The 27,357-nt window shown below is 41.5% G+C and overlaps 1 protein-coding gene and 1 long non-coding RNA gene across 8 annotated transcripts in view; one reads left to right on the top strand and one right to left on the bottom strand.

Annotated features, from left to right (window-relative positions):
- Positions 1–2,100, bottom strand: part of ZFHX4 (zinc finger homeobox 4) — a 183,338-nt gene extending 181,238 nt beyond the window's left edge. For all 7 annotated transcript variants that reach the window (XM_083623153.1, XM_083623158.1, XM_083623161.1 and 4 more), the window contains exon 1: positions 1,627–2,100. The gene's annotated coding sequence lies outside the window, so the exon portion shown is untranslated. The remainder of the gene's footprint in view (positions 1–1,626) is intronic.
- LOC310766842 overlaps positions 65–27,357 on the top strand; it is a 35,550-nt gene continuing 8,257 nt past the window's right edge. The window contains exon 1 of the long non-coding RNA XR_014550441.1: positions 65–193. This is a non-coding gene — a long non-coding RNA (uncharacterized lncRNA). The remainder of the gene's footprint in view (positions 194–27,357) is intronic.

The raw sequence follows: 27,357 nt of genomic DNA, 5'->3' as shown, positions 1-27,357 counted from the left end.
GGAAGAAGAGGAGGAGGAGGAGGAGAACAGGAGGAGGAGGAGGAGGAGGGTGTGCGTTATTGAATGGGAGCGAAAAAGCCTCCTCGGGACGGCGCGGAGGCTGAACCCGGCTCGCGGAGCCTCCTCTCTCGGCTGGGCCCAGTGCCCCGAGCAGCCGGTGAGATCGAGACCCCCCTCCCCCTCCGGCTAGCAGGTAACAAAAGAAAGACATCAGCGTGCGCTCGGGGGGCGAGGGGCAGGGGGCTGGCGGGCGGGCAGGGCAGGGCAGAGGGGCCACAAGCCGCCAGCCGCCAGCGGTGGGGCAAAGTTTCCCGATCCCCATGTTTACAGGCGATGGTCAGGTTGCAAACGCAGGGAGGGGAAGCCGAGGCGCGCCTGCCATTGAGCCGCGGCGCAAGGAGGAGAGATGCACTCGAGGCGAGCCAGACCCGGAGCCGCGGCGGGAGAGGGCGAGGGGCGGACCGGGCTCACACACCGCATTGGGCCGGGTGGGGTGGGGTTGGGGGGGTGGAGAGAAGAAGCGATGTTTTTTTATACATTAAAAAAAGGAAGGAAAAATTGGCCAGGGTCCGATCCCAACAACGCCGGAGCCCCAACTAAAGGAGGGAGAGAGCGGAGAGGAGGGGAAGGGAAGGAGGAAGCCCGCGGCTGCCTTTTCACAAAGGAAAGCGGCGGGCGAAGCTGCCCCAGCCCCAGCAGGCAGCGGCGAGCGGAGCTCCTCCGGCGAGCCAGCTCCGCAGCCGGGCGTGGGCAGGCGGGGCGCAGCGCAGCGCGCTGGGGACGGGCAGCCCGGGGAAGCGAGCGGCAGTGCGCTCCTCTAACGGGCTCCTCGCCGCGCTGCCAGCCGAGGCACTCGCCCAGCCCGGCTGCCGCAAAGCACAGCACCCCGCATCTCCGGCGCCTACACACACACACACACCCAAAAACAAGCGGAGGACGGAGGGGCCCCTCGGAGCCCAGCGCCGTTCGCACACCCCGCGCATCGAAAGCCAAAGGCGCGTCTCTGACCCCAAAGGCACCCCAAACTTTCCCCAGAGGCACCGCGCTCCGGAATCCGGGGTTAAAGGGGGTCGGAGGGGGAGAAGGGAACAGGGAGGCAAGTACTTTTGACAGCCGTGTCGTGGTTCCAAATAAGACCATTGCCCAGCTCATTAAAAGAAAAGGAAAAGGGAAAGGAAAAAAGAGACACCACCGAAAAGATTCTCTTCCGCCAAAACGTCTAAGGTTCTTCACTTAATCCGAAAGTTACAGCGTGAAAAGGGGGGAAAAAACAACCCCGGACACCCCCGCCCGAGCCCCATCCGCCCTCCCGGAATTTAAAAGAAAGGGAGAAAGAAGGAACCCCTCCTCCCGTAAAGCGGTACCTAAAAATGGGGAAAGAGGTAAAAAAGGGGGGCGAGAAAGGGAGAGATAGAGAGGATCTGGGGATGGGAGTGTGTGTATGTGTGTGAGAGAGAGAGCGAGAGAGTGAGAGAGGGAGAGGGAGAGAGGGAGAGAAAGAGGCAGGCAGAGAGGGAGAGCGAGAGCGAAATATCAAAGATTGTGCAAGATCAGCCTGGAAAGATAATCGATACTCGACCTAAATTTAACACAAACTACTCAATAAAAGTTAAAGAAAAAACTTACTTTCCATTTCCCCTCGCAGTTCTTACTGGATCTTCGCCTCTCTGTTTTGTTTTGCTTTATTTACTTAACAGCTGATCACATCCAAGTAAACGACAGAAGGTTCATTAAAAAATAAAAAAAATAATCCTCCAACTTTATTGGGTGGAAATAAAAATGATTGAGCAAGAAGTGGGGGGCATGGAGCGGTCCTTTGGGGTCCGGGAGTTGTTAAAGCATGTGGCGACCGCGGTCTCGCTGTTTGGTTGTGAAGGGGTTGGGAAAAGGAGGAAAGGAAATGAAAATCCGATATGTCTTTATTCTGCTAATTATTATCGTTTTAGCCCTGTTTAAAAAAATGGCTGATTAAGTTGAGTGCGCATGTCTTTGTGTGTCTATTCCCGATATGCACTCTGGGAATGAGAGAGAGGGGGGGGAGAGAGAGAAAGAGAGAAGAGAGCGAGCGAGCGAGCGAGAGAGAGAGAGGTGTAATTAGTGAGGTGATCAACATTCTCCAGACTGCAAATGACGCGCAGCCCGGACTTACTGCCGCTGCTGCTGGGGGCTCGTAGGGGCTGCGGGAGCCACACCACTGGCCCTAAAGCAGAGCGGGCAGCAGGGAAGCAGCTCGTGGACACAAACACAAGTCTGCAAACTTCATTAGTAACACAGACACACACACAGACACACAAAGTAGATGGCTGGGGAAAATTAAAGAGAGAGAGAAGAGGCAGAGGGGAAGGAAAGAAGATTTGCTGTTCATAACTGCTCAGGAATGTGAAAAGATATGGGTGCAAATTAATTATTCCTCCCACCAGGGAAGTTCTTTCTTTCTCTCTCTCTCTTCTCTCTCCCCCCCTTCCTTTTTTTTTTTTAAAGGAAGAAAATATGCCTGGGATAATGAATGTGGAATGCACCTCTGTATGGAAAGAGAGTGAGTCTGAGATCGGAAATTTCTGCTCTTATAGCCATAGAGAATCATTTACATATTATTGAGGATTTATTTGCACACACATATTGTGCATACGGTGACATTATATATCTCTGCATCTGTAGCTCATGTATACACATATGACATATGCATTATTGCATATACACATGGCAGTTTAATCTCCCTGGTGTAACTGGTCCAACAACTCAACAAAAGTAAGTTTATAATAACAAACAGGATTTTTTTTAGTGTAATACCAGTAGTAAATAGGTTTTTAAAAAACAAATGCTACTCCAGCAGAACTACCTGCCTTTTCCCTATGGAAGCAAAAAAGAGAGAGGGTCTATATTTCTCCTTAGGTTTACCAGAGATACTGCTTTATATGAAAAGGAAGAGTTGTATTGGTCTATAGACAATAATCCACCGACACCATTATAAATAGAAATCTCCTAGAAATCTTCTCTTGCATGGGACGGAAAGCAATCGCTTTTCATTTGAAAATCTAATTATCTTAACCTAATACTACAGATGTGATGTGAATATGAGTGACACTTTCATTAAAATATAATTAACAAAGTAGGAATCCAGATACTTTTAAATACCCCCTAGTGAAGATTAAAAATCATGTCTATTAAAAGAGCATCCAAACACACCGCAGGGACACCTACTCCCCCTCCCCCAACATTATAGAAATGGAAAGGCCAGAAAAGATCAGTAACTAAGACTTAAATATAAAGGATATTTACAATCCCAAAGACCCTGCGCAGGTGAACCATAACCTTCGTGCTGACGTGCCTTTGAAGTTCCTGATTCCTGGGATACACGTCAAAACCTTGTCTTAGGCCTTAAGCACTAAATACCAACAGAAAGGTTTAACACAATCCTCCATAAAAACAAGGTATAAATATGCATCTTTTAGGGGCCTTAAACCGTCCGATCTAGAGAACATTTGGCAAATCCTGGAGCTAATACTAAGAGGGAAATATCCACCTGATGATGAATGAAGGGCCTGCCAGGAAAGACACTGTATAGGCCAGAGATAGGGAGACGCAGTAAGAAAAACAGATGTTTTAAGGTCATGGTGAAGGTCCCTTAGACTTGAGAGGAGGGGGAAATGCCCACATGGAAGTCCAGTTCTCCGTGGGTAACCAAAACATGGTGAAACTTCGTAGAAACTGAGTGGAAAGTAACCGCAGCCAGCAAATTTCAAGATCTGAGCCCAATGATTAATGTCAAAGACAGTGCGTAGAAGGCTTTTGGAGAGTAACTTGTTTTCGCTCGAGAGTTATACCTACTCATCAATGAAATAAAAAGGAAACAGTACTTGGGCATGTTTTGTGCGCGTATCAGAAAGCTGAGTTTCAAAAGAAGGGATAGTCTGTATCGTTGTTTGCAGAGAGGGACCAGCGATGTTAACAATGACTAAAATGAAATTTCCCAACCCCGTTCAGTAAGATCGGGGAACTTAGGACAGAAAGAGGTCTCTTTGGCTCTTATTGAAGCGGAAGGGGAGTCTAAGATAGCAGAATGCATTGGCCATTCAAAGACATGTCTGAAGGATGGCAGTCCATTTCCTAGCCCTGGAGACAATTAAATCCAGTCTGATGAAGAAACACCTGAGCACAATGCCTCTCGTTCAGATTCAAGTGAAGAAACAGATACAGTTTACGTAGCAGGAGCATAAGGAAACGAAGAGCAAGGTGTTGCAAAAATCCTTGTTTTATAGATTTCTACTGTTTTTGTTTTTTTTTAAGCAAGGCTGCTAGAAGCTCCGAAGGTCTGTTGACAACACAGGGCATTTTTTGATGCACATTTTCTCCTTCCCTCCTTTCGTAGAATGATTGTAGTTTCTTTTTAACAGTGGCGGTTTCCAGCTAAAGGAACAAAGGGGGATGCGAGCAGCAATTGAGGAAGGATAGTCCACTTTCTCCAGGTTTCTTCCAGTACTGTTTATTCCTTCCTAACGTTTTTGTTTCGCCCACCCCACCCCTTCACCTCTGTTTCGGCTTTGTGTTCTCAGCCCCTAGTCCGTCCGTCCGCCCCCCCCCCCTAAAATACTAGCTATCTGGATGGAAAAGGCACTCCGGGATGTTAACAGTTTAGAAGAAACCCGGGGATAGCCACGTAGCTAGGAAAAAATCGAAGGAGGTTAATTCCGAGAGGCAGCAGCAGGTTGGATGGCGGCGGGGTGTGTGTGTATGATAAGAGCGGAGCGCGGCTCTGGCAGGAGCACCCCGGGGGCTGGTGGGCTGGCTGGCTGTTCCAAGAGGGTTCCCCCAGAAGCTCGGCCAGAGCTGCAAGCTGCTTCCCCTTCCCTGACTGGCTCGTTCGTCCTCTTGCTCGCTCAGCTAATCGCCCCCAAGACCTATGCCTCACCTCTCCAGCTCCTTCCCTCCCCACCCCCCCCAACCCGGTCCCTCGAGCAGCCCTCTCAGGCATACTTATCCTCAGGGCAACCCACCCAGGCACTGGGGGGTTCCTTTCCTCAAGGGGTGCGGTGGGGTGGGAGAGAAAGAACTATCATTTTCCGAGAGACATAGATAAGAGAGATCGTGGTAATGATGCTCTCTGGATTCACACGCGGGGGGTGGGCATGCCCCGTCTCAGATGCCAGCCCCAAGGAGTTGAAGAAGCAACTTCTTGGACGCGGGTTTCAGAGCCGGCTCTGGCCACTCTCCCGATCAGACAAAGACGGGGCCAAGGGCAGCTGACAGACTTTTGCTCCGAGTCGCCTTGCCTTCGCCCCAACCGGCGCTGAGGACGCACCCGGGCCAGGAGGAGGATATACATAATTACAACCTCCCCTCTTTTTAATAACCCGACATAATTCCCTAATAAACGGCCCGCCTCCCCCTCCCCCCTCCAGCCCAAGGGAAAGAGGATCCGTGCCTTTTGAAAGCGCTCCCTAAGTCTATAGATGAGCTCAGTTTGAAACGAGGTATTACAAGATCTCCGTGTTAGAGACCCCTTTATCTGAGCTACAGACACTTTCAGATCCCGAGACCCCCCTCCTCCTCCTGCCTTTTTGTTGTCTCTCCTCCTCCCGGGGCTATTTGACAAAGGCAGTATGTTAACTAACATTTTTTTGTTTAACTCAGCAACTTCGTTTCAAAACACGCTTTAAAACAAAACAAAACCTGAGAGCAATCTTCGGGACCTTTTGGGGGAGGAGGGGAAGTTGACACGAGGGGCGAAACCGCAAGGATTGTCAGTCTAAGAAAGAAAGAAAAACGCCCCCGAACTCTGCAGATTCTTTAGTCAGATTAGGGGAAATGACAGCTCTCTTTTTTGCTTTGTTTTCTTTTTTTTGGGGGGGGGGAACACACCCAACAACAACAACACGTAACCATATACATTTAATATAACTGTCCATTTCCCAGCCCGTTCTACGACGGCAGTTACTGTATCTCTGTTACGCCACGACGCGAAGGGGAAAAGGGAGGGAGGTTGCGATCAGATCCGGCCAGGCCACGCATCCCGACGAAATCGTGCCTGCCATCGGAGTTCCAGCCCCTGACTGGCCTTTTGGGGAGGTGATGGTGGTGGCTTGAGCTGCGCAAAAAGGGGGAAAAAAAAGAGATCCAACCCCCACCCGGTCCCCGACGCTACCAGAAATCAAAGCTGCTCTCGCTAGCATTTCCTCCTTCTCCTCGGGAGCCCTTAGACAACAAACAGCTCTCTGCTCAGCTGCTTTCTGGAGCAGGTCGCGGGCTTTAAATACCCTGAACCTGAGCTTCTTGGCTTGGATGGGAAAGGGAAACGCGGGCGCACACACGCGCGTGCACACAGACACACACAAACACACACCCCCTCGCCCAGACACACGCACGGAGAAAGGTGGGTGAAGGAGCCGGGCGCCCTCTGGGCTTTTAGAGGTCAGAGCTTTGACACTGCTTTGACCTCCCTTTCCCCTGGCGGCAACCGCCCTCGTGTTTATCAACAAAAACAGCCCAGGAGGACTAGACCCAAACAATAGCAATGCGCCAACTTCACAGACACTTCGCGAGCTCTTATGCAAATCCTGGAGAACGACCCAACGCCTGGCCAAAGGACCCCTTCCCTTCCCCACGGCGCCACAAGCCTCTTCCCGGCACAGTGGCCAGAGCCAAGGGAAACGTTTTTGTCTTCTCTTCGGCGGGGACGGGGGTGTGTGGAGAGGGGGGTAGGAGAGAAAGAGGGAAAGAGAGAGAAGCGGGAAGGAAGCGAGACCCCAACTCCAGCGATCGGATCAGGAAAAGGACAAACAATAACAAAAGCCAATAAAATTACCCACCTCAGTGCACAGACAAGAAAGTAAGTTTATACCTAGATCCAACAGTTCACAGTGCCCATAAAACAGGAATCTTTCTGGTGTTAAAGACAATATGCTAAACTACCTCTGCGGCAAACGGTGATTATAAAATGCCCAGGAAAAAGTTGTTTTCGCCCAAGGAGCCAAGTTTTCAAAAGAAAACGTGTAGATTTTACAACTAAATAAAAGCCACCACCTCTGTGTTGTCCGTAAAAACTACACATAAATTAAAAGTACCGTTAAAAGAAAGCCTCCAGCAAGCAACATCTGATCCGACTTACCGAAAAAAAGAGGATAATTTAAACCACATTTAATTATAAAAAGCAGTAAGCGAAAAGTAAATCAATCAATGCTTTCTCTCAAAAATGTTGTCCGCCAAGGTATAGAAATGACAATTCTTATAGTCCTGCATTAAAGGCTAACTGAAACTCTACTCTTCAGGAACTGATTATGGGAGGGGGGATGCAAAGCAAGGGGGAAAATGAGGGGGACACACACAAAAACAAGCCTCTAACGATTTTCAGTTTTTTGTTTAAAATTGATGACGATCAGAAAAGCCTGATGAAAAAGTTAAAGAAAATATACCTCAAGAGGAAAAAGCCCATCTCCTTTTCTTCTTTGTCTATCAGTCTCCAGTTAAAGCATATGGAAAATGTTTTCAAAATGCCTAGATTTGGCACATTGTCATTGCAAAGAGAGGAGCGCAGTGATGCTGTTATAGAAAATGGGAAATAAATTCAGGATTGGGTGCTGCCTCCTTCAATGCGGATTTATCTAAGTTTAATTTAATATTCTGCAATCACTGTATGATCGCATATAATTCACCAAGATTTTAAAGGGCTTTGCGTAAATACATGGACTATGGGCACCAAGTCATCTAACCAGATTAGTTCTTTTTCATTTGTGTTTTTTTCTCATTAGATGCACTTTAAACTGCAAGTGCAAATAATAAAAAGGATAGAATAATAGGGTTTGGGTAAGCAAGCGATTAGAAAAACCACTGGCTTTAGTAAAATCATTCAAAACATAAAATCAAAAAGCACAAAACGGCTGTTTGTAAAACACTAAACCTTTAATCGATTTATTGGCATCCTGATCGATTAGATAAACGGAAATCTATACCAAACATAAAGGCATTTAAAACATTTCCCTCTCATTTCTAAACAAAACTTTTCTTTTCGGCAGAAAAAAATCTTATCAAACGACTAACAGGAAATTCTTCAGATATCAAATTACGATAATAAAATTATTTCCACATGGAAAGGGATAATGACAATGATGATAGTAATTATAATAATGAATAATTCAACAGCCCTTTGACATATATAGAAAACCTGATTCAGAACAGCTCTTGAGAGGACCTAGTTTTAGGGGGAAAACATTTTATTAAGAGAAATTGACTTAAAAACTGACATTTTCAACTAGACTGACAATTTAGGGGGAACTGCTAAACTTATGCTAATTCCTCCCTCTATCAAAAGAAACCCTGACCAGTGTTCACAGAAAGCTTTGCCCTTTCAATCGAGTTACTATCTATTAGTAAAAATAAATATGTAAATATACCAGCCCCATCTGAATTACAGGAACAAATTTGTGCCTGCGTGGTAGACTGCAAGGAGGTGGTTAAGACTGAAAAGGGGGGGGGCGCTTTCCCCCTTAATAATCCATTTATGTAGTCCATATCGCGCTTTCCAGATCTCAGGGAAAAAATTGCAAGCCATAATATATTTTACTATTTAGGTAAAAGAAAAAGAGGGGGGGTGGGTTGCAATCCGGGGCAATGCAGCAATCAGAGCTTGTGGCATTCTGGCTGCGTGAAGAGGAAGTGTTGCTGTAACGGGTATTATGTTTATTTGATAAAGAAAATCAATGAAAGTGGCTGTAAAGTAGTTAGTGAGGCGTGTGTTTGGGACTCGGGTTGAATAGTGACTCCAGCGGGCTGGTCGATCAGCTCTAAGAGCTCTGGAAATCTACCCTAACCCTCTGCCTGAGCTCTTCTCTCTCTCTCTCTCTCTCTCTCTCTCTCTCTCTCTCTCTCTCTCTCTCTCTCTCTCTCTCTCTCTTCACACGCACACTCGCTGCTGCACCTTCTCCAGTCCAGGGGACTCCTCTCTGACAGTCTCCTCCCTCTATCCCTCCCTCCTTCGGTCTCCCCCTTTCCAATTTCCCGATGGCATCACTATCATCCCTCTCCGCCCCCCCACCCCCCGTGCTGGGGTTGCAGCCTTCCTCTTACCCCACCGATTCCTTTCATTATCTTGCCTCCACCACCCCCACCGCATCCGCCCTCCCTTTCCTCTGACTTCTCAGCTAGGATGTTCAGAGAGACCCTCCCGGCTGAAGGGCTGCACGCCCCCCCTCCACCTCCAAGTTCTCGCTCTGCCCAGCCTTGGGGGTAGGTGGGGTGAATCCTGGAGGCTCGGCAGCGGTTTGTGTTGGCAGCCAGGGATTTATTTTTAAATGCCAGGGGTGACCAGCCTTTAGAAGTAATCACAGAGTACTTTTCTACATGTGCAGAGTGCCTCTGTCACCACGAAGAAAACACAGCAAGCCCCACGCCCTTCGGATCAGGGGGCAGAGTTTCTATGGCAGAAGGCACGGACTTTCAGGAACCTCTAATTTTAGAAACACGCGCGCGCGCGCGCACCCCCCCCTGCAACGAATAGCATCCCTGACGCCACTATCCTAAACATGATTTCCTTGAAAGTCAACTCCACCGCGTTCAATCGGATTCCTTTCCAAGACAGCATGGCCAAACCTTCCTTTCTTGAAGCCAACTGTGAATATAATCTTCCAACCTTTCTAACCAATCCAAACTACCAACGATCCACAAAATATTTAAGCCTATGCGCCAGCCAATTAAAACAGCTCGTTCCCATGGGGACCGTCTAATCCCCCAATGTCACCGGTGTTTAAATCAATTTGTCGCCCAAGCCGGGCTAATTTTTACTTGGAAGCTAGTCCCACTGAGTTCCATGGGATTTCCTTCTGGCTGGATGTCGCAATGTATTGCAATATATTCTTTTTTAAGAAAATGTATCGGCCGTGAATGGAATCCCGTGGAGATCACTGAACTTTGGCGCTTGCGATCCCAGCCAGTTTAGGATGAGCTGTAATTCTGCACTCACACACGGCTGCGAGTTTACTTCGGAGTAAATGTCCGGGCTGCAAGTGCCACTGAAAGCCATTCGGTCTGCTCATAGGAGATGGATGGTTTGGGGCACAAATATAGCTCTGGCGGTTGTCTGAGGTTCATTAGTTCCTTTCAGTATCTGTCCTTCGCGATAGGGGAGAAGCGTTCAAAAACTTGCGTGTGCTTCCTCCCCACCCCGTAGTCTTCTATGCTTTGAATATAGGATCCCCTCCTCAGATATATAATTCCTGTGCGTTTAAATCTGGTTAACCATTTTTTTTAAAAAAATTCGCTGTCTTTCAGCTCCCCCAAGCCTGTACTAAAACAGAGCCTGTAAAACTCGCGGTCTGTATAGTCGGTTTCCACACTTATGGTTTGGGTTAGGAACCCATTATCTAGGTTTCCTTATCGCCAATAATAATAATAATAATAATAATAATAATAATAATAATGATGATGATGATGATGGAAGGGGGAGGGCCTCTGGTGTGGTCAGTTGTGACAACATGGCAGCTCTGAGGGAGAGGCGCTTCGGTTCGTAGCTTTTTTGTGAGGCTAGGCTTTCGTTACTTAACCCCCGTATTCCTTCTCTTCCTCGGGGGCTTATTTCTGCCCACACACAAACACTCCGTGGCGTCCTCTTTGACAAAGGGCAGAGCCGCCTTCTCCCGCTTCAACTCCTGCTGCCATTTCCCGCTTTCGTCGCCCTCCCAGCCGCCATTGGCTGAATTGGGCAAGGGCCGAGAAACCGAGGTTATGGCAGCCCCGAAGCGAACCTATCAAAACTCGCGCCGAGGTGACGCGGCCAAGCGCGCGAGGGCCTCCAAAAATGGCCGCCTCGTTCCTTTCTATTGCTTAGCTTCCTTCTGGCCCACCCCACCCCACCCCAATGTTCGCTTTCCTCTGCTTTCCCTTTCCTTTAGAAGAAAAGAGGGAAAGCTGCAGAGAGATGGGGATAGGTAGCCAGAGTAGGCGACAGAGGCCTTGTTGTGCCTTTCAGGGCTCAGTTCAACTTTTGGAGACTTATGTATGGCTGACAACTGGGGTTTTTAAAAAAATAAATAAATAAACGGCTTAGTGGTTGGTTGGCTTTGTTTGTTTACCAAACAAGCGGTATGTAAATTTTTGCTGAATGAAAATTGGAAGTTGGTCTATACACACCTAAAATGTAAAGTTGCAAAGGGCTTGCAAATAGGGAGGCAGCAAAAGTTTGGTGCATGTGAAGTGAGCAAAGTTTGCAAGTCTGGATGCAGGTGATGAGTTTGGCAGTATGGATAGTGAAAAGCTGTGCATATTAACTCAGTAGCAAGTGCCACTCTGTCCATTGGGACATATTCTGATGTATAGGGCAGTAGCCCTTTCAGTATAAGGCAGGGCAGTATCTGCACCAGTGCTAAATGCTTGGAGGATGCGTTCACCTTGCACAGCCTCCTTATGCAAGGTAACTGAGCACCCCAATGATGCTGCTGGGGCATAGTCAAGGAGCATGGCGCATGAGTGGGGAGGGCAACAGGACCTGCCCCTGTGTGGCCAGGACCTCAATACATTCTTTATGGCAAAGACAGCCATTCTGTGAGGCGCATATGCTCGAACAACCATCCTCTGTCCTAAGAGCACATGGCTTCCCCCCCCCCCCAAGAACCCTGGGAACTGTAGTGTGACAAAGATGCTGGGAACTGTAGCTTGGTGTTTTCAGATCACTTCTACCAGACTTTTAGAATATGTGTGTTTGTGTGCCCCTTTCTCTGTGTCTTCACTCTTAAAAGAATGTTTCCACCAATCTCTTCCACTGTGTGACCTTTCAGGCTGAGAGAGCCTACTGCAGATAACCATCTATACAACAAGCAGGGTTGCAAGGGCAACAGAAAAGTTCTCAGGGGCTTCTCTTCACTCAACTGTGGAATGAGGTTAACTTGTAAAGGTTTAGATAAAGGTTGTGCCAAAACCTTCCCCTTCCCCCATCACCTGGTCCCGTTTATAGTGTACCATTGTCCTTAGGACTCATGCATGTAATGCACAATTTGCCACATTAAAACATATCCTTTCTCCCCTCACAATATTTTTTATTCTTGTTGCTGCCTTAATGGTAGGGTTCTTTATTTTTAAACATTTAAAAACATTACTTTTAAACGTTATCTTACTTTTAAATATTATTTTTGAACAGCCCACCTTTCAGGATTGGTTGGGCTACCATTAAACAAATTAAAGAGGTGGCAGGAACACCAGTGGTTCCAACGTTCAATGGATTCCCAATGTCCCTGTTTAATATAATGCAGCAATAATATAACAAAGCAAGGAAGCTTTATAATTTTATCACAAGAGGGTGTTTGAGCATATGCAGAGTGCATTAGCTTCTGTACTGAACAATGAGCAAAGTCAGCAAAAACAAAAAAACAAAAACCATCCAACCTGTGTTTATGAGGCTAGATTTTGTAAATAATGTGAGTTACTATAGCCTCTGCATCAATCAGGTTAGAACTTAACCTCTTTAGTACTGGATACTAATTATGTATAAAGCACACAATACATGCCACTTGTTTACTGAGAACCAAATTTGTATATCATAGTAGCATATATTACTTATTTGTCTCATAGGATATAAGTTTTCTTGCTTTGGAATTCAATCTCATCAGATGTGAGACAGAGAATTGTATGATACTTGGTAGATTGTTTCAATAGCAATCAAAGCTACTGGGAGTGGTTTCAGGATTCTTCCCATAGGCTCTCCAATCCCTTAATTGAAGTGGCAAGTGGAGTTTATGGCAGTAGTCCTAAACACACTTACTTGACAGTAAGTTCTGCTTAATTTAATGGGACTTACTTTTCAATAAAACTTTTGAATAGATTGATAGCCCTGTAAAATTAGAATCCTAAACGAATATTAGTAAGGAGTAAGTGTGCCATTGAACACAGTGAAAGTGACCTCTTGCATTGTAAAAGAGAAAACAAATGCTATACTGAGCAGAGCAATTTTAGTTTGTCACACCATTGCTTCATGCCCTTAACTCTCCATAGCGAGCAACCTATAGGGCAAAAGATGTGATCCATATACCGTGTAAGCAAGTGTATTTGCAATTTTAGCTGTTTTTAAGCTTCAATCTTATGTATGCTTATCTGCAAATAAGCTCCAATAAATAGTCTGGAAGTTATTTCTGAGCTGTTTTATACTAGGTTAGCCTGTCCATATAGCCCAGTACTACATACTCTGGCTGGCAGAGGGTCTCAGACAAAAGGTGTTCCACATCATCTGCTACACAGTTCCTTTAAATGGAGATGCCAGAAATTGAACTTGACACTTTGTGCTCTATCACTGAACTACTATCACTTCCCCATGGTTAGAATTGCACTGCTAGTCTTGTTCAGTTCAATGGAGCCAATTACTTGATTCTGCAAAATCTGAGCAAGCACTATACTAGGGTCCCAGTGAAGGAGCAAGAATTCCACAAGTCTCCTCCTACTGGTTCTTGGATCCATTCTCCAGAGCATCCTTGTACTCGCTGCACAGGAATGGCAATGACATGGCTGTATTTACTGTAGCCTTTGCAGCTGACCCATCTGACTGTGCTGGGATGAAGAGAGACACTGTTACAGAGTCCTAAGGTTTACTGCAACTACAGTTTTCCATAATCAACCAAAGGGCTAGAGCTTTAAATGGGCAGCACAACAATGCAGTATAGAATGCAATTTTAGCTGCAGTAATGCAAGCAACCATGTGCATTGCAGCTAAAGCTGTGGGATAAGCTGTAGCTCACTTTACACAATGCCATTTTCAGTAGTTTGCAAATGGTGCTGAAAGTCATTTAAATCCTGAATGCCAGAAATCATGCCTTGACTGGTTGACAGTAACAACATGCCCCCATGATTGCCTCTGCAAGTGCAGTTCATTGGGTTTTTGTGGCCTATTCTAGGTTCCAAATATAGAACAGGGGAATGGTGTCTCACATTAAATGGCTTCTGTGTTGTTTTCTGATGTTGCTGGAGCATTCCTTTGAAACTGATGGAGAAATAACCTTGATTAATTATTTCCGGATTTCATGGCAGCATCTTCACTGTTTTTAGTATGAATGTGTGTGGGTTTTTTTTTTAAGTCTGCAACCATTTTTTTAAAATCTAGAAATAGTTTTGTGAAGCAAATATAGCATGGCTTGTAACTGGTCGTTCAGGCAAGTAACTATCCAGCTTCTGACCAAAGAGATGCAACCAGAATCTCTTTCCCAATGGTAATCTAGGAATAGGTCCATATAAATTTGTGTTAGCTAATCCAGATAATCCTACATTCTTTCAGTCCTGTCCCCCCTCCAAAATGTTTTTACATGCCTAAAACAATTATTGTTTACTATTTTTTAGCTGGATTCCTCTGTGATCTTTGGAATTTTATTCATTTAATGCATTATGCATTCTCCAGGGAAGAATTATATTTTTTCTCTTCCCCTGAAATAATTTACAATATATATGTGGGCACATGTGAAAATAAACATTTAAAAAGAGTGAAACTAAGAAGCCTCTCATCAGGTTTATAATACCACTTCATTTCTTTCCTTTATTTGAAGTCCAGTATAGAAATGTCCTTTGAACAACAACAAAAATGTGCAGTAATATTGATGGCTAAATTATATGACACCCCTCACCCCTGAAATTGTTGTTCACCAACATCCGGAGAAAATTCACAAATTGTTTGAATGAAGACATACCCAGTTATAAATTCACATGGGATTAAGAAAGGATTTCAATTGATAAAAAAACAGATAGGAAAACCTGTTCATATATCCAAATTCACACCTGAGGGTAACCCACGTTACAGCAACAGATACCTTACAGATTTTTCCTCCTTATACATTCTTTCTGAAGGAACATGATACCATGTCGGTACTAGACAGTATACATTTAGTCTTGATGCTCATTTTAGTCTTATACCAAATACTTTTCTCAGTTACAGAACTATGGTAACATTATGAATAGGGAGTGGGGGGGGGGAGAGAGAAATATTTCAATATTTTATGGTACATAACAAAAGTATTTGATATAAAGAATTTAAATGATTGTAGCAGATGTTTGTTTTAAAGCAAGTTTGCTTGGAATAATCACTTTACAATTAAAATAGCTGGAATTTTAATTTTAAATTAGAGTGAGCTAAAAGTCTTATTTGAAGAAGTTAAGACATATTAAAATACTGAATTAAAATTTATTGTAAAATGCCAACATGTTCTGAAAGATAGTCATGAGAAATATATTTGTTGCAGGTGGGGACGGGGTGCTGTATAAGTTATTTGATATGCTAAAAGGTTATTTTAAACCTGTTATACATTTCATTAAAGAATAAGGTGAATATTTGGTTTCTTTGTTTGAAAAATCTCTTACTAAGGAATTGTCTATTGAAAATATCAGTGAAGTATTTAAAACAATGTAAAAATATTGAACATATTTAGAATTTTTAAAATTTATGATAATTTATCAGATGGATTAATATGTAGCAAACTTTAAAGTACGCATAAAAACAGTTAGTATATATTCTTTGAAAATAAATTCATGTATGAATATTTATATTACCTGTACTATTATATCGCCTTTCAATGAATTTTCTTCTTCATGTCACTGATAGAAATGCAAAAGAGAACATAGTACTTCACCCTCTTCAAAGCTAGTCACTTCATAGTCATCACTTTTAGAAAACCAAGCCTTTATAGAAAATTTAGGAATCATCTATATCCATCTGTCTATTTCATTGGATATGACTTTTTCTTCAAGTCCAAATTTGTGAATATGGGTAACATGAAAACACAAGCAGATAAACTAAAATCAATTTTAAACAAATCTCTTAGAGGTAGTGCTTCAAAACATATAATTTTTCCTATTACTGTATCTGTAACATAGGTTTCATATTTTGTTAACTGCAGTTAAAATCTGTTTTAATGGAAGCTTTGATATTGCTACTAAGCAGTTATTTTTAAGAGTGCATTGCCATGCATCTTTGGGGGATAATGCATCTTGGGCTTGATGCACTATTATCAGGATGCATGTCATTGTATCTTATATGCTGCAATGTTGTCTCTAGTACGTTTCCAATTTTTGTACTTACTTTTGTATTAATCTATATAATGATAGTAATAGAATTCAAATATCCTTTAATGCAGAACTCTCCAAAAACATTAATATTAGGAGCTCCTTGTTCATCTACAACAGGATGGATATGGTGTTTATAGAGTTCATTCTTGACCTTACCTGAGTAAGTACTTTAACTTAAAGTATGAGATGCACCTAGAGGGGTAATACATTGAGTTTAATAGGAAGACAGTTAATAACCTTTTTTCATCCTCATGCACTATCAATCATGGCTGTCACCAGTCTGCTGAATCAAAGCAAAAGTGTTCTTCACAGATGACTGATTAGAAACGCAAAATCACAAGATCCATCTTCATGGTCACTTTTATTATAGTCATTTTTAAACTGACAGCAACCTGCTCAGTTTCAGCAGCACAAATAGTGTCACTCAGTGCAGCTAAGCATGAGAAGATGTTGGTTGAATTATACTTAAAAATAATTAGACCCAAAGCCTTTTGTAGAGGCAAGGAACAGCTCCATCTCCATCTTTTCATCCTCAAACATAAGTATACATTTTAATCCTAAAAGTATTTTCATTCTTGTGATGTTACTTAATAGATTTTTCATTATAATTTGGCAATCCAAGCGTACACGTTTCTTTTCTTTCTTTCTTTAAAAAAAGACACATATCTTTTGGAGCTCCGTCCTCAATTCACCCCTTTTGTTGTTCTGACCACATGACACCCTCCACAAATCCTTGCAGTGACTTCCTGTCTATTCCAAAATTCTGCAAACCAAAGCCTCCTCATCCTTATCTCCAAAGCCTTCTATTGTCTTTCCTATCCATATATTTGCCCTCATATCACAATATATGCCTACCCATGATCTTTGCTTCTCTTCCTGAGATGTTCTCTGACACCTGAAAACATCATTTGGAGTTAAATTACTTGATACATTCTTCCTTGTTGCCCTTTATATTTGAAAATGCATTCCAGAACCCCTGAGACCACAGGAAGCTGCTCCAAACTAAGTGAGACCATTGGTTCATCAAGCCCAGTAGTTAGTCTGACTGGCAGTGACTCTTCAGAAAGGACTTTCCCCCAACCCTACCCAGGGACACCAAGAACTAAACCTATGGCCTTCTACATGCAAAGCAATTGCTCTACTACTGAGTAATTTGTGATGCTTCCTTCCTTCCCCTTGCCAGAATTCATCTTTTCCATAACATCTTTGGCAGGATACCGTAGTCCCCATACACATAAATTCACACAAATCAACAGCATATATATTATTTCCTTATTAAACTTCAGCTTCATTATCCTCTCCTATTGCCTCTCATGTGTCAAATTTTAGATTGTAGGTTCCTTGGGACAGAGACCTAAACTCCTGTTTTACTCTGTGAAACTCCACGTATATTAAGGGCTTCTGCTTCTTCTGCTTCTTTTGTGAGCAGATAAGATTTAGGTAGGTAGTTAAATTGCCAATAGTGCAGCACAGTATGATGAAGTCTCAGTTCTAAGGCAGCATTCTTCATACACCAGCCACATTCATCTCACACTGTTAAAGATCAACCCATATCATGGTGAAAAACAAGACAAAGGTAAATGATGTCTCATCCCAAAGGTTCCAGCACAGCATGAAGAATAATAGGAAAACCATGTGGCTAGTCCAAGGACGCCACCCATTTGCAAGCTACAAGTGAAGGCAAACCCAACATTATACCTGTAGTACAATGGCTGATGGTACAGTTCTCAGGATATTGCTACATGCAGTACTCAAAAGACCTATGTCACATAGCTGCATAAAATGTACACATTTTAATTTATATGCATTTAGGCTCCAGAGGAGATGAAGATGATAGGTGATTGGGGCCCCAACAGCTTTGCACTTTACAGTGCACCCAACCACCCTGTGAGCAAAGAAAAACAAATTCAGTTAAAAGGAAAAAAAGGAGGGAATAAGGCAGAATACCTGGCGCTCATCACAAAAGACGAGGATGCCGACCCTGTCAGCTATCCCCTAACAAAGCATGTGCAACTGTTTATGACCAGAGCATAAGAGTTCAGTCTACCAAGTTTTGCTGCCATGAGTTTATAAAGGAACAATTCTTGATAGAATTCAAATATTTGCTCTTGCATCTGTTACAATAAAGTTCTTCAGATGACTAATTTTCATTTCAGACTTTGTACTATCTTAAGCATCATTATCAGATTAGAAGTAAACATCTTTTTTTCTTTTTAAAAATGGGTAGTATCCAGTTGTTCTCCTAGTGCTGTTACTCCAGGGAAGGTGCTAACGGAGGAAGGAGAGGACAGAAGATTTTAGCTGATTCCCCATTCCACTGTAGCTCCCAGTACCATCTAAAATCTGTTCTTGAGGGTTCCCAAATCTTCCAGAACAGATTGTAGGAGGCTATCATGGCTGCAGGGGGAAAATAAGCAACAATCACATTTCCTCTTCCTGTGTTAGCAAATGGCTTCAGCTGGAGCAAATGTTCTTGCACTTGCACAAGGATACCAACTTGATACATCCCATTATCTTTAAAGTGCAATGCTAAATTGTTGCAATGTCCAGTTTTTGAAGAAATTTTACAAAACTAGCTAGTTAAATAGAATTACTTCAGAAAAGATGGCTATACTTCAGTTTATTTAAAGTGATTATAATTTGAAGGTTTATTTACATAGCTGTAAATACTGTATCACCAAAATTGAAATGGATGGTTATTACATTTTGCTTGGCTTAAAATGGAAACATTTGTAACTTTACAATGCTACTTGTGTTCCCTCTATTATTTAAAGTTACAACTCAGTCAAGAGCACCACATGCTCATTTTATTGAAATCAAGGTGCAGGTGCAGGATTTGCAAGCTTAGGATGGTATCTAATACTGTCCTCTCAATTGACAGAAGGCCTCCATCAGCAGAAAGTGAGGACAGGCAATTTTTGCCTATTTGCTCTCCTCCCCAAAGCCTTCTCCCCTACCCTGGAATCTGCTCTGGTGGGTTCCTGAAATCTCTGAAGTAGATTCAGAGAGTGTGGGTACTCACAAGGGGCTGCAGGGGGACACAGTAATCAGCAAAAAAATAAAAATAAAAAATGCCTTAACCCTTTCGTCTGAAGGATGTTACCCATTAGTGGAGGGGTAGTATTGGACACGGGACGTGGGTGGCGCTGTGGGTTAAACCACAGAGCCTAGGGCTTGCCGATCAGAAGGTTGGCAGTTCAAATCCCCGTGACGGGGTGAGCTCCCATTGCTTGGTCCCTGCTCCTGCCAACCTAGCAGTTCGAAAGCACGTCAAAGTGCAAGTAGATGAATAGGTACCACTCCGGCGGGAAGGTAAACGTCGTTTCCCTGTGCTGCTCTGGTTTGCCAGAAGTGGCTTAGTCATGCTGGCCACATGATCCGGAAGCTGTATGCCGGCTCCCTCGACCAATAAAGCAAGATGAGCGCCGCAACCCAGAGTCGGTCACGACTGGACCTAATGGTCAGGGGTCCCTTTACCTTTACCTTAGTATTGGACACTGCCCTTAGTGTTGAATCTAGTACAAGCAACAGCATGAAAGACTAGTTATCGGATTTTTTTTTATTCAGATACTTTCAGCCTAGAATATATTAATATCTGCTCATGCTTTAAATTAATTAAATTACTCTTTATTAAACGATACTTACTGATGGATTCCCAAAGAGTGATCTTATGGAACATGAAGTGGTTCCATCCATGAAACTAAGCACCTGGTTCTATGGTGGGCAAAATACCTGGACATGAGGCTATCAGCGTCTGAGAGTCCCACATATTTTGTATCCTACAAACATACTAATCCAAGAATTAATTGCCTCTTCATTTAATCCAGTGCTGTTCAAATGTTTAAAAAGACTATTATGCAGCTCTCAAGCATTCGTTCTTGCAAATCCAAAATGGAATACTGCAATAACATCTCTACAGTATTGAAATTTTGTTGTTATGAGGAGTCATAGGGCTTCGTTTATTTGAAAGTTTTATTTTCTGGGGATGGAATCAGACTATTGGCCCAATGAAATTGTGTTATGCAGAATTAAAGTATCGGCCAGTTTAATTATGTAAATGATGTCAAAGGAGTTTACTCCCACTGAACCACAGCCCATGCCAACTACTTAAATTCAGTATAGAGACATGTTGGGCTCACATATGTACACAAGTTAAGCCCATTCACTACTGTAAGCATGGAAATGACATGTCCACCTTGAAGCAATTGCAGAGTTCTGTATTGTGTAGGTTTGCCATATTTAATTTAATTTTTGTTTTTGCCAAAGACATGGAATTTTTTTTTTTTTGCTTGTGTATGATTTCTTTCTAAAATGCTTTAAAAGGGGGAGGGGAATGCTACATAGTATCAGTATTCATTCAAACTTTAAAAAAAGAACTCAAAACACTAGAATCAATATTTGTATGTTTAAATATTTTCTTGAATAGTATTTGTTTTCGTTGGATTGAAATGCTAAGCCTATTCAAGGCAAGCTTTCATCCTGTTGATAGGTGCTACTTGTGTGTGTTGAAACAGCTGTCACAGAGAGTCAACACATGATGTACATTTCAAATGACCAAACTATCATGTAATAGTTGTCAACAGCGTGTAAAAAAACAAACAAACAAAAACCTGGCAGTGTGAATCCCTTTTAGTTCTCGTGCAATTCACAAAACTGAATTTCATAAGTAGTAATTCTCTTTTAGCTGTCAGACCCACTTCAGTATAAATATTCACAAGTATCAGCATTTCAAATGTCTTTTTCTTTACTTCCATGCGTCAAAATCTAATACTTCCCCTGATAAGTGTGTACACACACTTTCATACATGTACACTAGTCCCATTATGTGTAAAATGTCAGCTTGTATGCATATTCCCTCCCTCCAAAGTTCCACTGCCCATTTTAGAAAGTTAACTGCTAGTTGCCAGATGAGTTGTCAACCCTAAATCCATGGTGAAGCAGTTTCCAGTTTCACCATTGGCTCCTTATTCCACCATTTTGCCCCCTTTTGGAAAATTTATGGTGACCTGAAAAACCGTGGTCTGGAGACATGATAGAGGAAGGAGAAGACTTCATTTCTATGTATTCTGAACACACATCCCATAAAACCACATCTCTGGCTCAAAGGGCTGCATGAATTGGCCCTTGGGTTTATACAAAATTGTCTTACATTAGCTGCTGCAGCAAGTGTATCTTTAAGTAGGTCTACCTACATTAGCTTCAAAGCTCATGGGCAGGAGAGCATTGGGATTTCCCCTGTATAACAGGAAAAAAATACCATCTCCTTTCACTTACAGATCCAAAATCAATGAGATAATATATCCTAGTATCTAGAGTAGTACCTCAGTTTACGAACGTAATCCGTTCCGGAAGTCCATTCTTAAACTGAAACTGTTTTTAAACTGAGGCGTGCTTTCCCTAATGAGGCCTCCCACCGCCAGTGCCCTTCCATCATTCGGACTCCGTTCTTAGACCGAGGTGAAGTTTTCAAACCGGGACACTATTTCTAGTTTTGCGGAGTTTATAAACAAAACCGTTCTTAAACCAGACTGTTCTTAAACCGAGGTACCACTGAATTCCAACTTACTAATTTTGACTGAAATCCTGTACATACTTACTTGGGAGTAAGTCCCACTGACCACACAGTGAGACTGCATGGAAACATGCACCGAATTGAATGGTTCGTATATTTTCTCTGGGATGGAAATGACTGTATCAAATCCTTTCATTTAGCATTTGTTCCTCTGTCCTCTTTCTGTATGCATGTACGTATTAGTATAAACACAATAATGTGCTGTACTATGTGTAACCATGGGCTAGCATAATATCCTAAGGATACAATCCTAACCATGCTTACTTGGAAGTAAGTGCTACTGAAATCAATGAAACTTGCTTCCAAGTAAACAAGTTGGAGATTGTGCTGTAAAACTGAGTCATTCCAATTGGCACAGAACCCGTGAATTCTTGAGGGTTATATTGACATTTGTACCAGATATATTATTACTTCAGGAAGGCAATTACAGTTCCTTTAATAGCTTCACCCTATTCACTTCACTGTATGAACACCTATGGAGACTGATTAAAGAAAGCAGGAAACTATTTAGACTGCTTTATACCTAATTTGGCTTTAGATATATCATAAACAGTGTGATGTTTTTCTCAGTGGATTCTTACCTTAAGGATATAAATGGTATTTAATAATATGGTTTTTTGGAACTTGGCTACATTAATGGGAGAGGTTTAGACTTTCTTTTCTATTTTCTTGTGAAAAATTGACACACTAATGCTGACTGACACCTGTCTAAATCATAGATACACATATCTGAGATTAAATTTGTAAGCATTAACAAAAAACAACCCAGTAAGCTAAGAAGGCTAACAGCATTCTGCTAATAAACAACACCAATGATGGTATCTTGATAATGCAGGATCTGCTGGTGGAAATCTCCTGCAATTTAGGCAATTTTCTTTCTTCAAATATATATTAGAAACCTAATGTTAAAACAAGAAAATTGGGTAAACTTGTTTTTAATTTATCCAATGGCAATGGTAAATGTAAAAAAAGCAACAACCTAGCAACTTTATCTGAAGCATTAGTCCTAAGAAAACATTTGATTTTATGGAGGTAATATGGTTCCCCCCCAATAAAGAAAAGATATATATAGTTTTCTTTAAAAAAAGAAATCCCTCCCAATAGTATGAAACAGTTTCAAAACCCAGTTCCTTCCCTTTTTGAGTAGTCCCACATAGACAGAGTTTAAGTACAGTACACCATAACTTGATGTTGCTTTTATTGAGAAGCAAATGCATATAGCTAACAATATTTTTTTGCATTAAATCATCTTATGGTAAAAATAAGCATGTTAATATTGATAGACATTTTTAATCATTACAGAAAAAGTTAAACCTTATATAAAGGTAAAGGTTATGTATTGTCCCTTACTTGTAAAAAGCCAGCATCTGCTGATATATAATTTTTAAAAAGCAATACAGTACTTCATGCCCATTTATAGTTTTAAAAAATGTGTTCTCATAGGGCACATCAAACATACAATATATAATTGGCTTATGGATATGCTCCAGCCATATTAAGCAGTGTTAAGTACCATTGGTTTCAATAGGAAACATTCACAGCTTGTGCTGAACTCTCTAGTTGAAAGCAATGGAGATTAAATTAATTATGATTGGATTATGCTCTTTGTGTTTCTTTTGCTACTATTATAGTAGCACAGTGCAAAATTACTTTAAGGCTGCAATCCTATACCCACCTGCCTAGGTGTAAGTCCCACTGAACTCAGTAGGACTTACTTCTGAGTAGGAATGCATAGGATTGCAGTATAGCTGTATTTTACCATTCTATAGACTCTGTATTTTTTTAAAAAAAATTGATATTAAGAATTGAAAATGAAATTGCAATTGAAGAAATATTAATATACAGATAGAGGCATATAGATTAAGCAGTAGAAGAATATAATAGAAATAATTAAAATTAAAAATAAGGAAAGCTACCTACATGAATGGACCAAGTAGCATCGGGCAAATTTTTTGCATCCAGTTGTATATTTACACTTACATATTTTAGATTCATGGAAAATAGACTTCAGCCCTGTGAAGTAGCTTACACATACACAGCAGCAGCAGCAGCAGCCACAAGCACAATAAATTCCTATATCACACCTGCCTTTTTGCTGCTTCAGAATGTAGTTATTTCAGTCCTGCCTGCATATTTCCCCCTTTTCATATGTGAATTGTTGTCGGTTGAATCTTAGAGGAAAAGGCTATTCTCTGAGTCTCAGGAAGCTCTCTCTCTCTCTCTCTCTCTCTCTCTCTCTCTCTCTCTCTCTCTGTGTGTGTGTGTGTGTGTGTGCGCGCGTGTGTGTCCATAAGGGAGGCTAGGCTGGTCATCTTTCCACATATCTCTGCTAACTGGAGTCCTTCGCTGAGCTCTTTAGAGGGAAAAAGGACTCTTATAAAATGCATATTATTTAAACAGCCAAACACCTATGCCAGGTATTCCACCGCTTCCCCACCCCTGGAATTTGTTACATTCATAACTTAACTCTGCCAAAAAGGGATTGCTGGAACACATTTAAAATCAATATTTAAGACACAGCTTGCAAGTATCCTCAAAAAGAGTTTATTTTCTTTGTTCTGCAGATTCCCAAACTCCCCATCCTTCCTTGAAAATAGATCACACTTGTGATTTTGACATCTTGTGCACATTGGTGGGTTTTTTTTCCTTTTAAAAATATTACATGGAACAGGATATGTGTAGAATACCTCTATAAATAATGATCATAAGATGCATTTGCATTTCAAAACTATAATAGTAGCACTTTTTCACTGCTGTTCAGAATAGTGTACAATTCAGTGAAAGTAAGCTATTAAATGTAGCATCGCTTTTTTCAAAATGTTACACATATTATAACAATATTTAATTTGATTGCATAAGGGGCAATTATTTCTATATGAACTGTGGTGGTAGTATTCTGACAAATACCATTATTATTGCAATACTATTTTGATAAAAAATAGAGGGGAGGATAAGCTGGAAACAAACCCACACTTAAAATAATATAGCTTGCTTTGGGACACAAAAGGAAATATGTTCATCTGCAACCCTTGTCCTTATAATAGAGCAGATTTGATGCTGCGGTATTTATTTTCATATATAACCTTTACATTTTGTCTGTGCTGAATGAATCTGGGCCTTATTTTCATTTTCATGAAACACTAAGATTTGCCGCTTGGTATAGTATTCCCTCTATAATGCATCTTAGTTTAATTCACTCTTAGTGAAACAACAAGGCTCACTCTGGAGAGCTCCTTACAACATAATTTAGCCGGACCTTTTCTTAGTAAAGGTTTTCTGGTTTTCATTTTCACTTCATATTCTCAAATAAAAGATCCTTTGTTGTCTACCATTTGATTGGACTTAATGAAAAACACTCCATTTTAACCTAACAGTATTTCCCTTTGAATTTATTATATTTAAGGACACTGTCAAAAATCAAGCATTTAATCTCAGGTTTTTATACTTAAAATTATATTACTATCATATGGCTCAGCAAGGTGATGTAAAAAGGGCACCGAGGAGATTTAAACCAAAAGTCAAGTAAAAAAACCCAAAACAAAACCTCACCTCATTTTAATATGAAACTAAATACTATGGCTAATGTGCGGATTGGGTATGGTAGTTGACTTTAAAGACTAACATGTGACAGGGTGCCAACAGCTGAATTGTGCAGTATTGACTAAACGAGGTTCACTGATTTGTATTGAGGCTAATATCTTCTTTAAACAATTCCGTGTAAATTGTGCGTATAAAGTCATTGGAAGCTGTTTCTCAGGACAGCATCTCCGGCTCGGTACCTGCTGGAGTGAGGAAGATAATCAATAGAGAGAAATAGAGCTGAGCATGAGACTAGGAAGCTTCAGAGCAGTTAGTGCTGATAAAAGTAGATGATGTCAATATTTGGGAATAACACAACTCTAGGATAACAGACAAAAGAGAAGTGCATATGTTGGAGAGTGTTCAAACAGGGGCAGAATTAATGCATAAGTGGCAGCTGTTGCCCCAGGCTGCAAAAGACATTATTTATTCCAGGTATTGTTAAATTCCTGCCGAAACACCAAGGCTCAGGATAGTATATTAAAAATTCTATCTCCACCAATAAGGAAGCAGGATGGAGCTTTTGTGTGTGTGTATATATATGTTTAGACTCTCCCTAAGCTATGAACCAGTTGCCAAAGTCAAAGCATCTCAAGATCTGAGTCTTGAACTAATAAAACAAAGAATCCCAGAAAACTGTTTTGTGAAATAAAAGTCCCTAGTTAACTTTCTTTTGGGGAAATGAACGTTTGCAAACTTGGGAGACACAAGGCAGAAGTTGACTCTATACCTTTCAGTGTTGATCCTTGGCTCTTGGCCCTTACCGTTTTTTCATGTAAATATTATTTCAAACAGACAAAATGGATTCTCCTGCAGAATCATAACACCATGAATTCTTTTAACCCTGGTCTCCTCGTTGGTACTGAAGTAATGGTATATTTCTACTAATTTAATAGTGGAAATCAGTTTTCCTCTTGCTGTCAGGTGATGAATTTTTGTTCTTCTGTGCTGATCTTTCTGTTGATGTATTATGACATAGTCTGTCAACATGAACAGATATGTGAAGGGGAGATTGGATGACTGAGACTTACAACCTGAATAAGGCTGCACTTGAATTTTAAACATGGATATCATGTTAGGATACAGAAAGTAGGAATGTACGCAGTAAAGAATGCTATTATTTTGATGTAATTTAGGCAAAAGCAAAACAGGTGGGCTATGACACGCTTCTAAAAGCAGAATGGATGAGGTAATCCCGAACCACAGGCATAAAAAGCTCTCCAATCTAAGTTAATAGCTACTTAAAATCAGGATTTGTGAAACACATCCATGTACAGAGAAAATTAAGTCATGCATATATGATGATGGTTAAGCATAGCTATTTACAAACAAATAATTTTATAATGTGAATCATTCTGTTGTCACATATGGTTTTATTATTTGGTGTTAGATCTGGATTACATCAAGTAGGTGATTACTGTGTCAGCTAGAAAGGTCAAGTTCCATACCTTTTATTTTGAGCCACCATTAAGCCTTTTTATAAAGACACATGTGCCTGTACTCTGTCTGTGTATGCTTGTGTACGTGCATGATCTCTCCCCAACCCCCCTTGACAACACACACACACACACACTTACTTTCATTTCAGGTTAACCTGTCCTATACAGGAAGGCTGTATGAATAAAAAACACAGTATCTCAACAGCTCCTGTTTTTGTAAGATGTACAATATGTGTTCTGAAAACAGGAATTATTTTTATTATGAATACCACTAAAAATGGAACGAAACATCAAACACGAAACCTAAAAGCATTCAAGAGAAAACAGTATTTGCACTGAAAAGCCATAAAACCTTTATAATCTTTCACAAATACAATTTTGTTCAGGTTACTGAATGTTTTTTCTCTCTCTTTCTTGTCCACGTATACCAACTTTTCTTCTTAAATTACTGGGAAGTAAAAGATCCTTTCTTCCTGCACATCTGTAAAGAAGGCTTCATTTTAAATAAAGCCTGTATCTTTATTTGTAAGACAAAGTTAAACATTTTTTTAAGACCTACCCTTCAACTAATTTGTTAATCTTGTGCTACTTTTAGCATTTGTCACACATATAGACCAGGAAATTGGCTCCATCTCATTCTAGTTCTGTGTTGAATTAAAAACCTCTACTGAAAAGAAGAGCATGATGTGAAGAAAGAATAAATTTAGGCCTTTCTTTAGTAATGCACATATATTTCCATACATTTCA

Source organism: Podarcis filfolensis (genome assembly GCF_964270895.1).
Source record: "Podarcis filfolensis genome assembly, chromosome: 7".
Classification (NCBI taxonomy): domain Eukaryota; kingdom Metazoa; phylum Chordata; class Lepidosauria; order Squamata; family Lacertidae; genus Podarcis; species Podarcis filfolensis.
The sequence above is the reverse complement of the archived record's forward strand: the minus strand, read 5'-3'. Positions and strand labels throughout refer to the sequence as shown.